Consider the following 18,803-nt stretch of genomic DNA (forward strand, 5'->3'; position numbering starts at 1 on the left):
GAATTTAGAGAGAGCAGGTTCACAGGATGTTCTGATTGTGATTTGGTGGGTTGAGAGGGATAATTTTTGAGATGTGCTGAATGTGATCCTGTGGATTGAGAGGAATCCGTTTTGCTAGCTTCTGGTAGACATCCTGTGGATTAAGGGGGGACTGTTTACAGGCTGTTCTGAGTGTGGCCCTGTAGATTGGGAGGGAGTAGATTCACAATCTGTTCGGATTGGGATCCAATGGATTAAGGGGGAACACTTTACAGGCTGTTCTGAGTGTGATCCTGTGGACCTGGAGAGAGCAGTTTTACAAGCTGGTCTTATTGTGATTCAAGGAAATGGGAGGGAGCAGTTCCTCATTTTAATAAGGAACTTTGATTTATTTACAACTGCAGTGTATACACTTCCGGTAGATCCTCGCCAGGTCTCTTCTTGGTCGGTGCATTACTGGCCGACCTGTTATATAATGCCTGACGGAGTTCCCCCGGCACTTAGCGGGGGAGCCTGTACTCCACGAGAACTACAGGGAAGATAATCATTCCTACCCTGTATTTCCTGCGTGGAAGATGCCCCCCCCCCCCAACACGGCGACCGATGAGGAGGAGAAGGAGGAGCACATGGAGGGCGTTGGACTCTCTTCGGTTCCGGTAAATCATCGTGCACCTGATGTGCCGGATCCATCGCCATATACCTCGCAGTGGAACGTCATCTGCAACAGGACTGCTATGGTGGGCGATCATCAGGAGGTTGGTGGACTGTTGAATTTGCATCCGATACCTCAGATGCAGCGTTTCCTTTCCAAATCCACAGATATGCCAGGAATGTCAGCATCGATATAGACTGGAGGCATCACAGCAGACTGGTTTGGCAATGGAGCTGGAGGAGGGGCAGGTTTCTTCTGAGGAACCTCACGCGGGACCAACCTCAGTGAATGAGCATGATCCAAATACCATCTCTTTTGTTGAAAATTTAAAATGCCCAATTCTTTTTTTCCAATTAAGGGCAATTTAGCATCGTCAATCCATCTACCCTGCACAACTTTTGGTTGTGAGGATGAGACCCACGCAGACACGGGGAGAATGTGAAAACTCCACATGGACAGTGACCCACGGCCGGCATCGAATCTGGGTCCTCGGCGCTGTGAGGCAGCAATGCTAATCACTGCGCCAACGTGCCACCCCAAATACCCTCTCATTAGTTCCCCCTGGACCCGAACTTGGTAAGATACTGGATCTGTTTGACAAAAGGCAATCCCAGAGAGCCAGTGAGTATCATCGTTGAAGTGATGAATGAACACCACGTCATCAGATGTGACATATCAGAGAGGTTGACGTCAACCCAGGCAATGCCCTTGCGAATCCTGGTTATGGTGCAACTTTGCGCTGATGTCTGGGGGAATCAAACTAAATCAGTCACGAATACATGCTGCAGTGACAGCCAGGGAGTCCATAAAATTCAGACCAGCGACCACTATGTCCACCATGGGTGGGTTTGCGGATTCACTCTGCAGGGTGGGATGGACCAATGCATAAGCATGCACAATCTGGGTCCCTGGGCGATGCTCGAAAAGAGCAAATAAACAGCAAATAACAAGGAGTGACATAGGATTAGAAAGCATAGAATCTCTGTGGATAGAGTTGAGGAATCGCAACGGTAAAAAGACCCTGATGGGAGTTCTGTAAAGGCCCCCGAGCAGTAGTCAGGATGTGGGGCAGAAAATAAATTAGGAGATAAAGAAAGCATGTAAAAAAAGGCAATATCACAATAATCATGGGCAATTTCAATATGCACGTGGACTGGGAAAATCAGGTTGGTAGTGGATTCTAAGAAAAGGAATTTGTGAAATGTTTAAGAGATGGTTTTTTGGGGCAGCTTGTGGTAGAGCCCACTAGGAACAGGCAATTCTGGATTTGGTGATGTGTAATGAGGCAGACTTGATTAGGGAACTTAAGATGAAGGAACCCTTGGGGAGCAGTGGCCACAATTTAATAGAATTTACCCTGCAGTTTGAGAGGGAGAAACTGGAGTCAGATGTAACAGTATTATAATTAAATAAGGGTAACTACAAACACATGAGGGAGGAGATGGGCAGAGTTGATTGGAAAAGGAGACTATCAGGGAAGACACTGGAACAGCAATGGCGGGAGTTTTTGGGGGTTATTCGGGAGGCACAGCAGAAATTCATCCCAAGGAGGAGGAAACATGTCAAGGACAGGACAAAGCATCCCTGGTTGCCAAGGGAAGTCATGGACAGCAGAAAAGCAAAAGAAAAAGCATACAACTGGCATGGATTAGTGGAAAGCCAGAAGATTGGGAATCATTTAAAAGCGAGCAGAAGACAACTAAAAAAGGGGAGAGAAAATTAAATATGAGTGCACGTTAGCTAGTTGATGGAACCATCAATTCTACGGACACAAGCTTGTAGGATTAGAATAGCGGTTTTAATATACTTACAACAGAGCCAGCCTGTTAGCCGTTGAACTTTCGGTGAACTGGCTGGCTGACTCTGTGGCATGGATCTTTATACAGCAGCTCCAAGGGGAGGAGTTCTGGGCGGAGCCAAGGGGGGAGCCCAGTACAAACTCCCGAGAACTCCCAGAGCTACTCCCCCTGGTGGTCAGGTAGTGCAACTGCACTTACAGTATTGATACATGTATATACTTGGAACAGAGTGACATTGGTAACTATAATGCCGTGTGAATCTCATTCACCACACTAGTAATATAAAAGAAGGTAGGAAGATTTCTTTCAATATATAAAAGGTAAGAGAGAGGCAAAAATAGACATTGGACCACTGAAAAACATGGCTGGAGAAGTAATAATAGGAAACAAAGAAATGGCAGATGAATAATTACTTTGCAACAGTCTTCACGGTGGAAGGCACCAGTGTTTTGCCAGAGCTCCAGGAGAATCAGGGGGCAGAGGTGAATGTAGTGGCCACCAGTATGGAGAAAGTTCTGGAAACTGAATGGTCTGAAGGTGGATAAGTCACCTGGACCGGATGGACTACACCCCAGGGTCCTAAAAGAGATAGCTGAGGAGATTGTGGAGGCATTGGTGGCGATCATTCAGGAATCACTGGAGGCAGGAAGGGTCCCAGAGGACTCGAAAGTGGCTAATGTAACACCACTGTTTAAGAAGGGAGGAAGGCAGAGGAAGGGAAATTATAGGCCGGTTTAACCTGACTTCGGTCATTGGTAAGATTTTAGAGTCTGTTATTAAAGATGAGATCAAAAGTACTTGGAAATGTATGGTAAAATAGGACTGAGTCAGCACGGCTTTGTCAAAGGAAGGTCATGTCTGACAAATCTGTTTAAGTTCTTTGAGGGGGTAACAAGGAAGTTAGACAAAGGAGAACCAGTGGATGTGATTTATTTAGATTTCCAGAAGGCCTTTAACAAGGTGCCACATAGGAGACTGTTAAATAAGTTAAGAGCCCATGGTGTTAAGGGTAAGATCCTGGCATGGATAGAGGATTGGTTGACTGGCAGACGACAGAGACTGGGGATAAAGGGGTCTTTTTCAGGATGGCAGCCGGTGACTAGTGGTGTGCCTCAGGGGTCTGTGCTGGGACCACAACGTTTCACAATATAAATTAATGATCTGGAAGAAGGTACTGAAGGCACTGTTGCTAAGTTTGAAGATGATACAAAGATCTGGAGAGGGACAGGTAGTATTGAGGAAGTAAGGGGGCTGCAGAAGGATTTGGACAAGCTAGGAGAGTGGGCAGTGAAGTGGCAAATGAAATACGATGTGGAAAAGTGTACTTTGGAAGGAGGAATTTAGGCATAGACTATTTTCTAAATGGGGAAATGCTTAGGAAACCAGAAGCACAAAGGGACTTTTGAGTCCTTGTTCACAATTCTCTTTAGGTTAATGTGCAGGTTCAGTCAGCAGTGAAGAAGGCAAATGCAATGTTAGTGTTCATGTCAAGACAGCCAGAATACAAGAATAGGGATGCACCTCTGAGGCTGTATCAGGCTCTGGTCAGACCCCATTTGGAGTATTATGAGCAGTTTTGGGCCCCGTATCTAAGGAAGGATGCGCTGTCCTTAGAAAGAGTCCAGAGGAGGTTCACAAGAATGATCTGTGGAATGAAGAGCTTGTCGTATGAGGAATAGTTGAGAACTCTGGGTCTGTACTCGTTGAAGTTCAGAAGGATGAGGGGGGATCTTTTTGAAACTTACAGGATACTGCGAGGCCTGGATAGAGTAGACGTGGAGAGGATGTTTCCACTTGACGGAAAAACTGGAACCAGAGGACACCCTCTCAGACTAAAGGGACGATCCTTTAAAACAGAGATGGGGAGGAATTTCTTCACCCGGAGGGTGGTGAATCTGCGGAACCCTTTGCCGGAGCGGGTTGTGGAGGCCAAATCACTGAGTGCCTTTAAGACTGAGATAGATAGGTTCTTGATTAATAAGGGGATCAGGGGTTATGGCGAAAAGGCAGGAGAATGGGGATGAGAAAATCAGCCATGACTGAATGGCAGAGCAGACTAGATTGGCCGAGTAGCCTAATTCTGCTCCTATGTCTTATGGTCGTATGGTCTTAAGGCTCATCGTGGAATCCTTGTGGAAGCAATTGGTGGGATCACCTTGCCTTCCTGAAGAGCCCCAGCAATGGTCTGTGATCTATGACGATAAAGAATTGGCGGCCACAGACGTACTGATGAAATTTGTTCACTCCAAACACAACTGCGAGACCTTCATTTTCGTTTTGAGCATACCTTCGCTCAGATGCAGACAGCGTCCGTGAGGCAAAGGTGATTGGAAGCTCATGGCCATCGCTCATCCAGTGAGACAGGACTTCCCAATTCCATACTGCGATGCGTCAGTTGGGTGAATAATGGCTTGGAAAGATCAATATGCATCAACGCCCCCAAAGAGGACAACTGCCGTTTTTCTTTAATAAATGCGTCATCCTGGGCCTGCTCCAAATCCAAGGCTGGTGCTTTGTGAGGAGAAAATGAAGGGGGGGACAGGATGGTTGCCGAATTCGGAATGAATCTGCTATAATTGACCAGTCCAAGAAAAGAACAAAGTTCTGTGGCATCTTTCAGGGCAGGGGCCATTTTAACGGCTCTTACTTTCACGGCAACCAGGTGCAGGCTATTGCCCAGTCAAACACGCACTCCGCATACGCAAGCGGTCCCCATGCTTGGAAAAATGCTTCAATGCCAGTTTGAGGTTCTGTAAAAGCAAAGCACACAAGTCTAATGCCCAAACTTTCCAAGCAACACAGATCAGTCTCGACTTCCTCCATTAATTTTTTTTTATAAATGTTTTTATTCAGTTTTCATATTTTATATTGAACAAATTACAAATTGTTAGGAGAAAAAAAAACAACAAACAAACACGCAAAAATTAACATACATATTTACAGGTAAGCATCTTCGTAGTAGTAACTGTGCCCGCCCCCCCCCCCCCCCCCCCAACATGTTTATTTAGTTTGGTTTTGGGCCTTAGCTAGCCATCGAACCCCCGTACCGAACCTGTAGCCCCTCCCGCTACCTTCCCCCGACTATTCTTCCTCTTGTACATTGGCCACAAATAGGTCCCGGAACAGTTGCATGAATGGCTCCCACGTTCTGTGGAAGCCGTCGTCCGACCCTCGGATGGCAAATTTGATTTTCTCCATTTGGAGAGATTCCGAGAGGTCGGACAGCCAATCCGCAGCTCTGGGCGGTGCTGCTGACCGCCAGCCAAACAGGATTCTACGGCGGGCGATCAGGGAGGCAAAGGCAAGGGCGTCCGCCCTCCTCCCCAGGAATAGATCTGGCTGTTCTGAAACCCCGAAGACCGCCACTATCGGGCATGGCTCCACCCTCACTCCCACCACTTTGGACATAACCTCGAAGAAGGCTGTCCAGTACTCCACGAGTCTGGGGCAAGACCAGAACATGTGGGCGTGGTTGGCCGGGCCTCTTTGGCACCGTTCACATCTGTCTTCCACCTCTGGGAAGAACCTACTCATACGGGTTCTTGTTAAGTGGGCTCTATGTACCACTTTTAGTTGCGTCAGGCTGAGCCTTGCGCACGTGGAGGTGGAGTTGACCCTATGCAGTGCTTCGCTCCAGAGTCCCCACCCTATCTCCATCCCCAGGTCGTCCTCCCATTTCCTTCTTGTTGCGTCCAGTACGGTGTCGTCCCTATCTACCAGTCGGTCATACATGTCACTACAGTTCCCTTTCTCTAGGATACTTGCGTCCAGTAGGTCTTCCAGTAGTGTCTGTCGTGGCGGTTGTGGGTACGTCCTTGTCTCCTTTCGTAGGAAGTTTTTGAGCTGCAGGTACCGTAGCTCGTTCCCCCCAGCTAGCTGAAACTTCTCTGTCAGTTCGTCCAGTGTTGCGATCCTGTCGTCCGTGTATAGGTCCCTGACTGTCAGTGTCCCCCCGTCCTGCCTCCACCTTTTGAAGGTGGCGTCAGTCAGTGCTGGTGTGAACCTATGGTTGTTGCAGATGGGAGCCCTGTTCGACATTTTGGTCAGGCCAAGTTGCTGCCGCAGTTGGTTCCAGGATTGGAGGGTGGCTGTCACCACTGGGCTGCTGGAGTGTTTTTTGGGTGGGGATGGGAGTGCTGCCGTGGCGAGGGCCCGGAGGGAGGTTCCCATGCAGGAGGCCTCCTCCGCACGCACCCACTCAGCCTCTGGCTCCTGGATCCATCCCCTTACTCGCTCGGCTGTTGCTGCCCAGTGGTAGAATTGTAGATTCGGGAGGGCTAGCCCTCCCCTGGTTTTTGTTTTTTGTAAGACCTTCTTTGGGATCCTAGCATTTTTACCCCCCCATACGAACGCCATGATGAGTTTGTCCAGCGCTTTGAAAAAGGCCTTGGGGATGTAGATCGGAATGGATCTAAACAGGAAGAGGAACCTGGGCAGTACGTTCATTTTGATCGTCTGAACTCTCCCCGCGAGGGAGAGCGGGAGTGTGTTCCATCTTTGCAGGTCCTTTTTAACTTCCTCCGTCAGGCTGGTGAGGTTCCATTTGTGGATCCCTTTCCAGTCATGGGCTATTTGGATCCCCAGGTAGCGGAATTTATGTCGGGCTTGATTGAACGGCAGCCCCTTTAGTGCTGCCCCCCCCCCCCCTTGCGGGTGTACTGGGAAGATCTCACTTTTGCTCATGTTGAGTTTGTAGCCCGAGAAGGCTCCAAACTCTTTCAGGAGCGCGATGATTCCGTCCATGCTGCTTTGTGGGTCCGAGATATAGAGGAGCAGATCATCCGCATAGAGTGAGACTCTGTGCTCTCTACCTCCCCTTCGGATCCCCCTCCAATTTTTTGCTGCCCTGAGCGCGATTGCTAGCGGTTCAATTGCTAGTGCGAACAGCAGCGGGGACAGTGGGCATCCTTGTCTGGTGCCCCTGTGCAGCTGGAAGTATTGGGAGTTGGTATTGTTGGTCTGTACACTCGCCATGGGTGCGTTGTACAGGAGCTTTACCCAAGCGGTGAACCCTGTTCCAAGCCCGAACCGCTCCAGTACCTCTATGAGGTATTTCCACTCGACTCTGTCGAAGGCCTTTTCTGCGTCCAGGGAGACGATCACCTCTTGTGTTCTCTCCCCGGAGGGGGTGACTTCCTCCATTAATGAGTCGGGAACCGGGTGGGCACGAAAATATCGGGGCTGGGTCTCCGGGTCCACCTGGATCTTGGCCATAGCCCCTTTAAATATACCCATGCCATGCTGGAGAACCTCTGGGAACTTGCTCCGTACTGCATACCGATTGTCAGACACCACTTGGAGGATATGTTGCCAATCCAAGCTGGTGCAGCCAATCACAGCCCAGCAGGTTGAGGCCACTCCCTTGCATGACAATGAGGGGAGGGCGAACTGATTGATGCCCATAAACTACTGGAATAAGTATCATCCCACAATATTCAGTTGTTCCCCAGTATAAGTGGCAAAACGAGCCGCCATGACAACGAAAGTCAAAGTATGCACACCCCATTTAATCAGATCACGGGTGTTCTGCGCCACCACAGAAACAGCAGCTCCCATATCCCATTTCATCTGGAGCATTTGGCCATTCACCCATATCAGAACGCTAATGGGGGCCTCACCGGGTGCTGATAAACAGGTTAAGTGCATCTCAGTCTCATCCTTTGCCTCTTCTGGGCCATCCAGATGCAAGGCCCAGCCCCGGCTGACGGCTACCTCGACCTGGGCACCTGAAGCACTGGCCCTCCTGCTGCCTGCAGTTGTGCCTAAATTGGGCCCCACACATCGTACACAGGCTGGAATCTCCTTCAGCCGAATCTGGGGAAGTCCCAAGCCTCGACGGTCGGCCCGTCGTCCAGATGCTGGAGTCACTGCAGTGATCGCTCCACATAGTGGGGATACAACATGAGGGGCGATGCTCCAAACGTTTGCCTCCATCCATTTCATTTCTTGGATGCAATGTTACATGCTCTCTCAGGACAAGAAGGTCCGTAGTGCCTGTTGAAAAATCGGGGAGGTTAGACCCAAAATTTCCATATTTCCATATTATTTATGCTGCAGACCAAACGATCACGGAGCATATCTGATAAAGCAGTTCCATGCTGAAAAAACGCAGCTATCTTCCATGGCCGTGATGTGAACTCAGTGACAGACTCACCGCCATATTAGAACAATGGGCGCGATTCTCCGCCCCCCACGACGGGTCAGAGAATAGCGGGAGGGCCTTCCCGACATTTTTCCCGACCTCCCGCTATTCTCCCCCCCCCCCACGGCCGCCCCACGACACGAATCGCTGCTCGCCGTTTTTTTACGGTGAGCAGCGATTCTTCCCTATCCGATGGGCCGATTTCCCAGGCCTTTACGGCCGTTTTCACAAATTTAAACGTGAAAACGGCCGCAAAGTGCCGTTCTGCACAACCATGCCACCGATTGGCACGGACGTGGTGCGGCCGTGCCAAGGGTGGCATGGGCCCGCGATCGGTGGGCACCGATCGTGGGCAGCGGGTCCGATTCCCGCGCACTCTTTGTCCCTCCGCCGCCCCGCAGGATCAGTCCGCGGGGCGGCTGAGGGGCATGACGGACCGCGCATGCGCAGGTTTGACGCATATGCGCGATGACGTCATCCGCGTATGCGCGGCTGACGTCATCGTGCGCGTCAGCCGCCATGAGTCTTGGCGGCCAGGCTTAGCGAACGTTCGCTAAGCCCGCGCTTCCATTCTTCCCGGGGCCGCGATGCTAGCCCCGACCGGGGGGGGGTGAATCGGGTCCCGGGAGGGGGCGCGGAGGCTGCCGTGAAACACGGCCGGTTTCACGGCAGCCTTTACGACTCTCCGCGTTTGCGGAGAATCGCACCCAATATCTTTGAATGATCATTGACGGGTAGAGTTAAAGCATTGCGCCACAAGTGCCACGAGTTAGTCAAATGAGTGTGTATCTGTCACCGCCAGGTACATCAGACTTCTGATCGCTCTAAATGCATGGCCGCCAAGAGTATGACTATCTGGCACTCGTTCTCTGTGCTGTTATTGGATCGGAAGGAGTAACGCATCCATTCTGTATACTAGTTCCAGTCTTTAACATCGGCTTCAAATGCATCTAACTGCCCAAAAAGAGCCATGGTGAAAATATTTGTTCCAATCTGGGTCCAGGAAATCAGGGAGGTTGGTCAGTCAAACAGGTCATAGTGCCAACCAATTTACTCTCATCAGCAGTTTGCTAAGTGCACAGGGAGTCCACACGGAGAAAAAGAAAGAACTTTGATTTATTTAGAATTGCGGTATACACACTTCCCGGTAGATCCCGAGCGGGTCTAGAACATAGAACATAGAACATAGAACAGTACAGCACAGAACAGGCCCTTCGGCCCTCAATGTTGTGCCGAGCCATGATCACCCTACTCAAACCCACGCATCCACCCTATACCCGTAACCCAACAACCCCCCCTAACCTTACTTTTATTAGGACACTACGGGCAATTTAGCATGTCCAATCCACCTAACCCGCACATCTTTGGACTGTGGGAGGAAACCGGAGCACCCGGAGGAAACCCACGCACACAGGGGGAGGACGTGCAGACTCCACACAGACAGTGACCCAGCCGGGAATCGAACTTGGGACCCTGGAGCTGTGAAGCATTTATGCTAACCACCATGCTACCCTGCTGCTCTTTCTGGTCAGTGCATTACTGGCTGATCTTTCAGACAATGTTAAATGGAGTTTCCCCACCCTCAGCTGGGAAGCTCATACTCCGTGAGAACCACGGCGATATTAATCATTCCCACTTTGTAAGTCCTGTGTAAGCAATTATGCACATGCTGCTCCAATTGTGATCCTTTGGATTAAGAGAGAACAGGTACACAGTGTGTTCTGATTGTGATCCGGTGGCTTAGCAGTAAACAGTTTCACAGGATGTTCTGATTGTGATCCGGTGGATTAGGAGGAAGCAGTTTCATAGCATCTTCAGATCGTGATCTGGTGGACTGAGAGAGAGCAATTTCACAGGATGTCCTGATTGTGATCTGGTGTATTGGGAGAGAGCAGGTTCACAGGATGTTCCGATTGTGATCCGGTGGATTAAGAGAGAGCAGGTTCACAGGATGTTCTGGTTGTGATCCGGTGTATTGACAGAGAGCTGTCCCACAGGATGTTCTGGTTGTGATCTTCTGGATTGACAGAGCTGTTCCACAGGATGTTCTGGATGTGATCCTCTGGATTGATAGAGCAGTTCCACAGGATGTTCCGATTGTGATCCGATGGATTGAGAGAGAGCAGGTTCACAGGATGCTCTGTTTGTGATCCCGTGGATTGAGAGAGAGCCGGTTCACTGGATGTTCTAATTGTGATCCTGTGGATTGAGAGAGCAGTTTCACAGGATGTTCGAATTGTGATCCGGTGGATTGAGAGAGAGCAGGTTCACTGGATGTTCCAATTGTGATCCTGTGGATTGAGAGAGCAGTTTCACAGGATATTCTGATTGTGATCAGGTGGATTCGGAGGCTGCAGATTCACAGGATGTTCCGATTGTGATCCTGTGGACTGAGAGAGAGCCGGTTCACAGGATGTTCTGTGTGATCTTGTGGATTGAGAGGGAGCATGTTGACAGGCTGCTCTGGTTGTGATCCTGTGGATTGAGAGAGAGCAGGTTGACAGGCTGCTCTGGTTGTGATCCTGTGGATTGAGAGAGAGCAGGTTGACAGGCTGCTCTGGTTGTGATCCTGTGGATTGAGAGAGAGCAGTTTGACAGGCTGCTCTGATTGTGATCCTGTGGATTGAGAGAGCGCAGCTTCACAGGTTGTTCTGATTGTGATCCAATGGATTAGGGGGAAGCAGTTTCACATAGTGTTCTGATTGTGATCCAGTGAATTAGCAGGAAACAGACTCAAAGGATGTTCTGATTGTGATCCTGTGGATTCAGAGAGAACAGTTTTGCAGGGTGTTTGATTGTGATCCAGTGGATTAGCAGTAAACAGTTTCTCAGGATGTTCTGATGGTGATCCAGTGGATTAGGAGGAAGCAGTTTCTCAGAATGTTCCGATTGTGATCCTGTGGATGAGGAGAAAGCAGTTTCACAGCAACTTCTGATTGTGATCTGGTGGATTCAGAGGTACCAGTTTCAGAAGATGTTCTGATTGTGATCCTGTGGATTGAGAGAGAGCATGTTGACAGGCTGCTCTGGTTGTGATCCTGTGGATTGAGAGAGAGCAGGTTGACAGGCTGCTCTGGTTGTGATCCTGTGGATTGAGAGAGAGCAGGTTGACAGGCTGCTCTGGTTGTGATCCTGTGGATTGAGAGAGAGCAGTTTGACAGGCTGCTCTGATTGTGATCCTGTGGATTGAGAGAGCGCAGCTTCACAGGTTGTTCTGATTGTGATCCAATGGATTAGGGGGAAGCAGTTTCACATAGTGTTCTGATTGTGATCCAGTGAATTAGCAGGAAACAGTCTCAAAGGATGTTCTGATTGTGATCCTGTGGATTCAGAGAGAACAGTTTTGCAGGGTGTTTGATTGTGATCCAGTGGATTAGCAGTAAACAGTTTCTCAGGATGTTCTGATGGTGATCCAGTAGATTAGGAGGAAGCAGTTTCTCAGGATGTTCTGATGGTGATCCAGTGGATTAGGAGGAAGCAGTTTCTCAGAATGTTCCGATTGTGATCCTGTGGATGAGGAGAAAGCAGTTTCACAGCAACTTCTGATTGTGATCTGGTGGATTCAGAGGTACCAGTTTCAGAAGATGTTCTGATTGTGATCCTGTGGATTGAGAGAGAGCAATTTCACAGGATGTTCTGATTATGATCAGGTGGCTTGAGAGAGAGCAGGTTCACAGGGTGTTCTGATTGTGATCCAGTGGATTAGGAGAAAAACAGTTTCACAGAATGTTCGGATTGTGATCTGGTGGATTAGGAGGAAGCAGTTTCAGAAGATGTTCTAAGTGTGATCCTGTGGATTGAGAGAGCAGGTTCACAGGCTGGCCTGATTGTGATCCTATGGATTGAGAGAGGGCAGGTTCACAGGATGTTATGTTGTGATCTGGTAGATAGAGAAAGAGCAGGTTCACATGGTGTTCTGATTGTGATCCGATGGATTGAGTGAGAGCAGTTTACAGGATGTTTTTATTGTGATCCGGTAGATTGAGAGATAGCAGGTTCACAGGATGTTCTGATTGTGATCCTGTGGATTCAGCGAGAGTAGTTTCACAGGGTGTTCTGATTGTGATCCAGTGGATTGAGTGAGAGCAGTTTAACAGGATGTTCTGATTGTGATCCGGTAGATTGAGAGATAGCAGATTCACAGGATGTTCTGATTGTGATCCAGTAGATTGCGAGAGAGCAGGTTCACAGGATGTTCTGATTGTGATCCGGTAGATTGTGAGATAGCAGGTTCACAGAATGTTCTGATTGTGAACCTGTGGATTCAGCAAGAGTAGTTTCACAGGTGTTCTGATTGTGATCCAGTGGATTACGAGGAAGCAGTTTCACAGAATGTTTGGATTGTGATCCAGTGGATTGGCAGGAAGCAGTTTCAGAAGATGTTCTGATTGTGATCCTGTGGATTGAGAGAGAGCATGTTCACAGGATGTTCTCATTGTAATCCGATGGATTGACAGGGAGCTGTTCCACAGGATGTTTTGATTATGATCCTGTGGATTGAGAGGGGGCAGTTTCCCTCACTGCTTTGATTGTGATCCAGTGGATTGATAGAGAGCTGTTCCACGAGCTGCTATGAAATTGATCCGTGGATTGAGAGAGCAGGTTCACAGGATGATCTGATTGTGATCATGTGGATTGAGAGACCAGGTTCACAGGATGTTCTAACTGTGATCCAGTGAATAGAGAAAGAGCAGGTTCAGAGGATGATCTGATTGTAATCCGGTGGATTGAGAGAGAGAAGGTTCACAGGATGTTCTGGTTTTGATCCAGTGGATTGAGAGAGAGCAGGTTCAGGGGCTGCTTTGAGTGTGATCCGGTGGATTGAGAGAGAGCATGTTGACAGGCTGCTCTGGTTGTGATCCTGTGGATTGAGAGAGAGCAGGTTGACAGGCTGCTCTGGTTGTGATCCTGTGGATTGAGAGAGAGCAGGTTGACAGGCTGCTCTGGTTGTGATCCTGTGGATTGAGAGAGAGCAGTTTGACAGGCTGCTCTGATTGTGATCCTGTGGATTGAGAGAGCGCAGCTTCACAGGTTGTTCTGATTGTGATCCAATGGATTAGGGGGAAGCAGTTTCACATAGTGTTCTGATTGTGATCCAGTGAATTAGCAGGAAACAGTCTCAAAGGATGTTCTGATTGTGATCCTGTGGATTCAGAGAGAACAGTTTTGCAGGGTGTTTGATTGTGATCCAGTGGATTAGCAGTAAACAGTTTCTCAGGATGTTCTGATGGTGATCCAGTAGATTAGGAGGAAGCAGTTTCTCAGGATGTTCTGATGGTGATCCAGTGGATTAGGAGGAAGCAGTTTCTCAGAATGTTCCGATTGTGATCCTGTGGATGAGGAGAAAGCAGTTTCACAGCAACTTCTGATTGTGATCTGGTGGATTCAGAGGTACCAGTTTCAGAAGATGTTCTGATTGTGATCCTGTGGATTGAGAGAGAGCAATTTCACAGGATGTTCTGATTATGATCAGGTGGCTTGAGAGAGAGCAGGTTCACAGGGTGTTCTGATTGTGATCCAGTGGATTAGGAGAAAAACAGTTTCACAGAATGTTCGGATTGTGATCTGGTGGATTAGGAGGAAGCAGTTTCAGAAGATGTTCTAAGTGTGATCCTGTGGATTGAGAGAGCAGGTTCACAGGCTGGCCTGATTGTGATCCTATGGATTGAGAGAGGGCAGGTTCACAGGATGTTATGTTGTGATCTGGTAGATAGAGAGAGAGCAGGTTCACATGGTGTTCTGATTGTGATCCGATGGATTGAGTGAGAGCAGTTTACAGGATGTTTTTATTGTGATCCGGTAGATTGAGAGATAGCAGGTTCACAGGATGTTCTGATTGTGATCCTGTGGATTCAGCGAGAGTAGTTTCACAGGGTGTTCTGATTGTGATCCAGTGGATTGAGTGAGAGCAGTTTAACAGGATGTTCTGATTGTGATCCGGTAGATTGAGAGATAGCAGATTCACAGGATGTTCTGATTGTGATCCAGTAGATTGCGAGAGAGCAGGTTCACAGGATGTTCTGATTGTGATCCGGTAGATTGTGAGATAGCAGGTTCACAGAATGTTCTGATTGTGAACCTGTGGATTCAGCAAGAGTAGTTTCACAGGTGTTCTGATTGTGATCCAGTGGATTACGAGGAAGCAGTTTCACAGAATGTTTGGATTGTGATCCAGTGGATTAGCAGGAAGCAGTTTCAGAAGATGTTCTGATTGTGATCCTGTGGATTGAGAGAGAGCATGTTCACAGGATGTTCTCATTGTAATCCGATGGATTGACAGGGAGCTGTTCCACAGGATGTTTTGATTATGATCCTGTGGATTGAGAGGGGGCAGTTTCCCTCACTGCTTTGATTGTGATCCAGTGGATTGATAGAGAGCTGTTCCACGAGCTGCTATGAAATTGATCCGTGGATTGAGAGAGCAGGTTCACAGGATGATCTGATTGTGATCATGTGGATTGAGAGACCAGGTTCACAGGATGTTCTAACTGTGATCCAGTGAATAGAGAAAGAGCAGGTTCAGAGGATGATCTGATTGTAATCCGGTGGATTGAGAGAGAGAAGGTTCACAGGATGTTCTGGTTTTGATCCAGTGGATTGAGAGAGAGCAGGTTCAGGGGCTGCTTTGAGTGTGATCCGGTGGATTGAGAGAGAGCACATTCATAGAACGATCTGATTGTGATCCTGTGGATTGAGAGAGAGCAGATTCACAGGCAGCTTTGATTGTGATCCTGTGGATTGAGAGAGAGCAGGTTCGCAGGCAGCTTTGATTGTGATCCGGTGGATTGAGAGAGAGCAGGTTCAGGGGCTGCTCTGATTGTGATTCGGTGGACTGAGAAAGAGAAGGTTCACAGGCTGCTCTGATTGTGATCCGGTGGATTGAGATAGCATGTTCACAGGCTGCTCTAATTGTGATCCTGTGGATTTAGAGAGCAGGTTCACAGGCTGCTTTGATTGTGATCTGGTGGATTGAGAGAGAGCAGGTTCAGGGGTTGTTCTGATTGTGATCCGGTGGATTGAGAGAGGGCAGGTTCACAGGCTGCTCTGATTGTGATCCGGTGGATTGAGAGAGAGCAAGTTCACAAGCATCTTTGATTGTGATCCGGTGGATTGAGAGAGAGCAGGTTCACAGGCTGCTTTCATTGTGATCTGGTGGATTGAGAGAGAGCACATTCATAGGACGAACTGATTGTGATCCTGTGGATTGAAAGAGCAGGTTCACAGGCTGCTCTAATTGTGATCCTGTGGATTGAGTAAGAGCAGGTTCATAGGATGATCTGATTGTGATCCGGTGGATTAATAGAGCACATTCATAGAACAATCTGATTGTTATCCTGTGGATTGAAAGAGCAGGTTCACAGGCTGCTGTGATTGTGATCCTGTGGATTGAGAGAGAGCAGGTTCATAGGATGATCTGATTGTGATCCGGTGGATTGAGAGAGCACATACATAGAACGATCTGATTGTTATCCTGTGGATTGAAAGAGCAGGTTCACAGGCTGCTCTGATTGTGATCCTGTGGATTGAGAGAGAGCAGGTTCAGGGGCTGCTCTGATTGTGATCCTGTGGATTGAGAGAGAGCAGGTTCACAGGCTGCTCAGATTGTGATCCGGTAGATTGAGAGAGAGCAGGTTCACAGGCAGCTTTGATTGTGATCCGGTGGATTGAGAGAGAACAGGTTCACAGGATGATCTGATTGTGATCCTGTGGATTGAGAGAGAGCAGGTTCACAGGCTGCTCTAATTGTGATCATGTGGATTCAAAGAGCAGGTTCACAGGCTGCTCTAATTGTGATCCTGTGGATTGAGAGCGAGCAGGTTCATAGGATGATCTGATTGTGATCCTGTGGATTGAGAGAGAGCAGGTTCACGTGCTGCTCTAATTGTGATCATGTGAATTCAAAGAGCAGGTTCACAGGCTGCTCTGATTGTGATCCTGTGGATTGAGAGCGAGCAGGTTCATAGGATGATCTGATTGTGATCCGGTGGATTGAGAGAGCACATTCATAGAACAATCTGATTGTTATCCTGTGCATTGAGAGAGAGCAGGTTCATAGGATGATCTGATTGTGATCCGGTGGATTGAGAGAGAGCAGGTTCAGGGGCTGCTCTGATTGTGATCCTGTGGATTGAGAGAGAGCAGGTTCACAATATGATCAGATTGTGATCCGGTGGATTGAGATAGCATGTTCACAGGCTGCTCTAATTGTGATCCTCTGGATTGAGAGAGCAAGTCACAGGCTGCTCTAATTGTGATCCTGTGGATTGAGAGGGAGCAGGTTCACAGTCTGCTCTAATTGTGATCCTGTGCATTGAGAGAGAGCAGGTTCATCGGATGATCTGATTGTGATCCAGTGGATTGAGGGAGGGCAGGTTCAGGGGCTGCTCTGATTGTAATCCGGTGGATTGAGAGAGAGCAGGTTCATAGAATGTTCTGGTTTTGATCCAGTGGATTGAGAGAGAGCAGGTTCAGGGGCTGCTTTGAGTGTGATCCGGTGGATTGAGAGAGAGCACATTCATAGAACGATCTGATTGTGATCCTGTGGATTGAGAGAGAGCAGGTTCACAGGCAGCTTTGATTGTGAACCGGTGGATTGAGAGAGAGCAGTTTCAGGGGCTGCTCTGATTGTGATTCGGTGGACTGAGAGAGAGAAGGTTCACAGGCTGCTCTGATTGTGATCCGGTGGATTGAGATAGCATGTTCACAGGCTCCTCTAATTGTGATCCTGTGGATTTAGAGAGCAGGTTCACAGGCTGCTTTGATTGTGATCTGGTGGATTGAGAGAGAGCAGGTTCAGGGGCTGCTCTGATTGTGATCCGGTGGATTGAGAGAGGGCAGGTTCACAGGCTGCTCTGATTGTGATCCGGTGGATTGAGAGAGAGCAGGTTCACAGGCAGCTTTGATTGTGATCCAGTGGATTGAGAGAGAGCAGGTTCACAGGCTGCTCTGATGGTGATCCGGTGGATTGAGAGAGCAGGTTCACAGGCTGCTCTGATTGTGGTCTGGTAGATTGAGAGAGAGCAGGTTCACAGGCAGCTTTGATTGTGATCCGGTGGATTGAGAGAGAGCAGGTTCACAGGCTGCTTTCATTGTGATCTGGTGGATTGAGAGATAGCACATTCATAGGATGATCTGATTGTGATCCTGTGGATTGAGAGAGAGCAGGTTCACAGGCAGCTTTGATTGTGATCCGGTGGATTGAGAGAGATCAGGTTCAGAGGCTGCTCTGATTGTGATCTGGTGGATTAGGAGAAGCAGTCCCACAGGCTGCTGTGATTGTGATGCTGTGGATTGAGAGAGAGCAGGTTCAGAGGCTGGTCTGATTGTGATCCGGTGGATTAGGAGAAGCAGTCCCACAGGCTGCTCTGATTGTGATCCTGTGGATTGAGTGAGATCATGTTCAGAGGCTGCTGTGATTGTGATCCTGTGGATTGAGAGAGAGCAGGTTCAGAGGCTGCTCTGATTGTGATCTGGTGGATTAGGAGAAGCAGCCCCACAGGCTGCTGTGATTGTGATCCTGTGGATTGAGAGAGAGCAGGTTCAGAGGCTGCTGTGATTGTGATCCTGTGGATTGAGAGAGAGCAGGTTCAGAGGCTGCTCTGATTGTGATCCGGTGGATTAGGAGGAGCAGTCCCACAGGCTGCTCTGATTGGTTTGGCCGCTACGGATTGGTGGCCGGCGTCACAAGCGCTCCATTGTGATGTTGTTCGGTTGCCCGGGAGGCGGGCAGGCTGAGGTGAGGTGTGATTGGCGGGCGCTGAGGGTGTGTCCCTCGCTGTGGAGTGGGGTTGGAGCTGGGAGGCTGCTCAGTCGATGTGAAACTGGAGCCCGGCGTTGGACAGCTGAACTCCGCCTGGCCGCACAGAGAGAGCGAGGGAGAGCGAGAGCTTTCGCTCGCCTTTAAATACACTCCCAGCTCGTCGTTAAAAAAAACTGTCGGCACAGCTTCTCTGCAGAACCATTTTGGAAGGACCCCTTTTGCGGATACACCTCGACTGTGCTCCGTGTTCCAAGGCCGCTTGCAAATCATATTTTTTTAAAAGAGACATGTTACTGAACACCTTTCAAAGGTGTTACCTCAATATCGGCTGTACTTGATAAAGAACAGAGTGGCATATTGAAAAACATAAAGATATACTGAGAAATTCAAAGCAGTTTGAGAAATATTCAGCAAGAAATCATTTCCATTTTTGTCTCACCGACGCTTCAAGTGAAAGGTTTATACTTGATC

Source organism: Scyliorhinus canicula, chromosome 4, assembly GCF_902713615.1.
Source record: "Scyliorhinus canicula chromosome 4, sScyCan1.1, whole genome shotgun sequence".
NCBI lineage: Eukaryota > Metazoa > Chordata > Chondrichthyes > Carcharhiniformes > Scyliorhinidae > Scyliorhinus > Scyliorhinus canicula.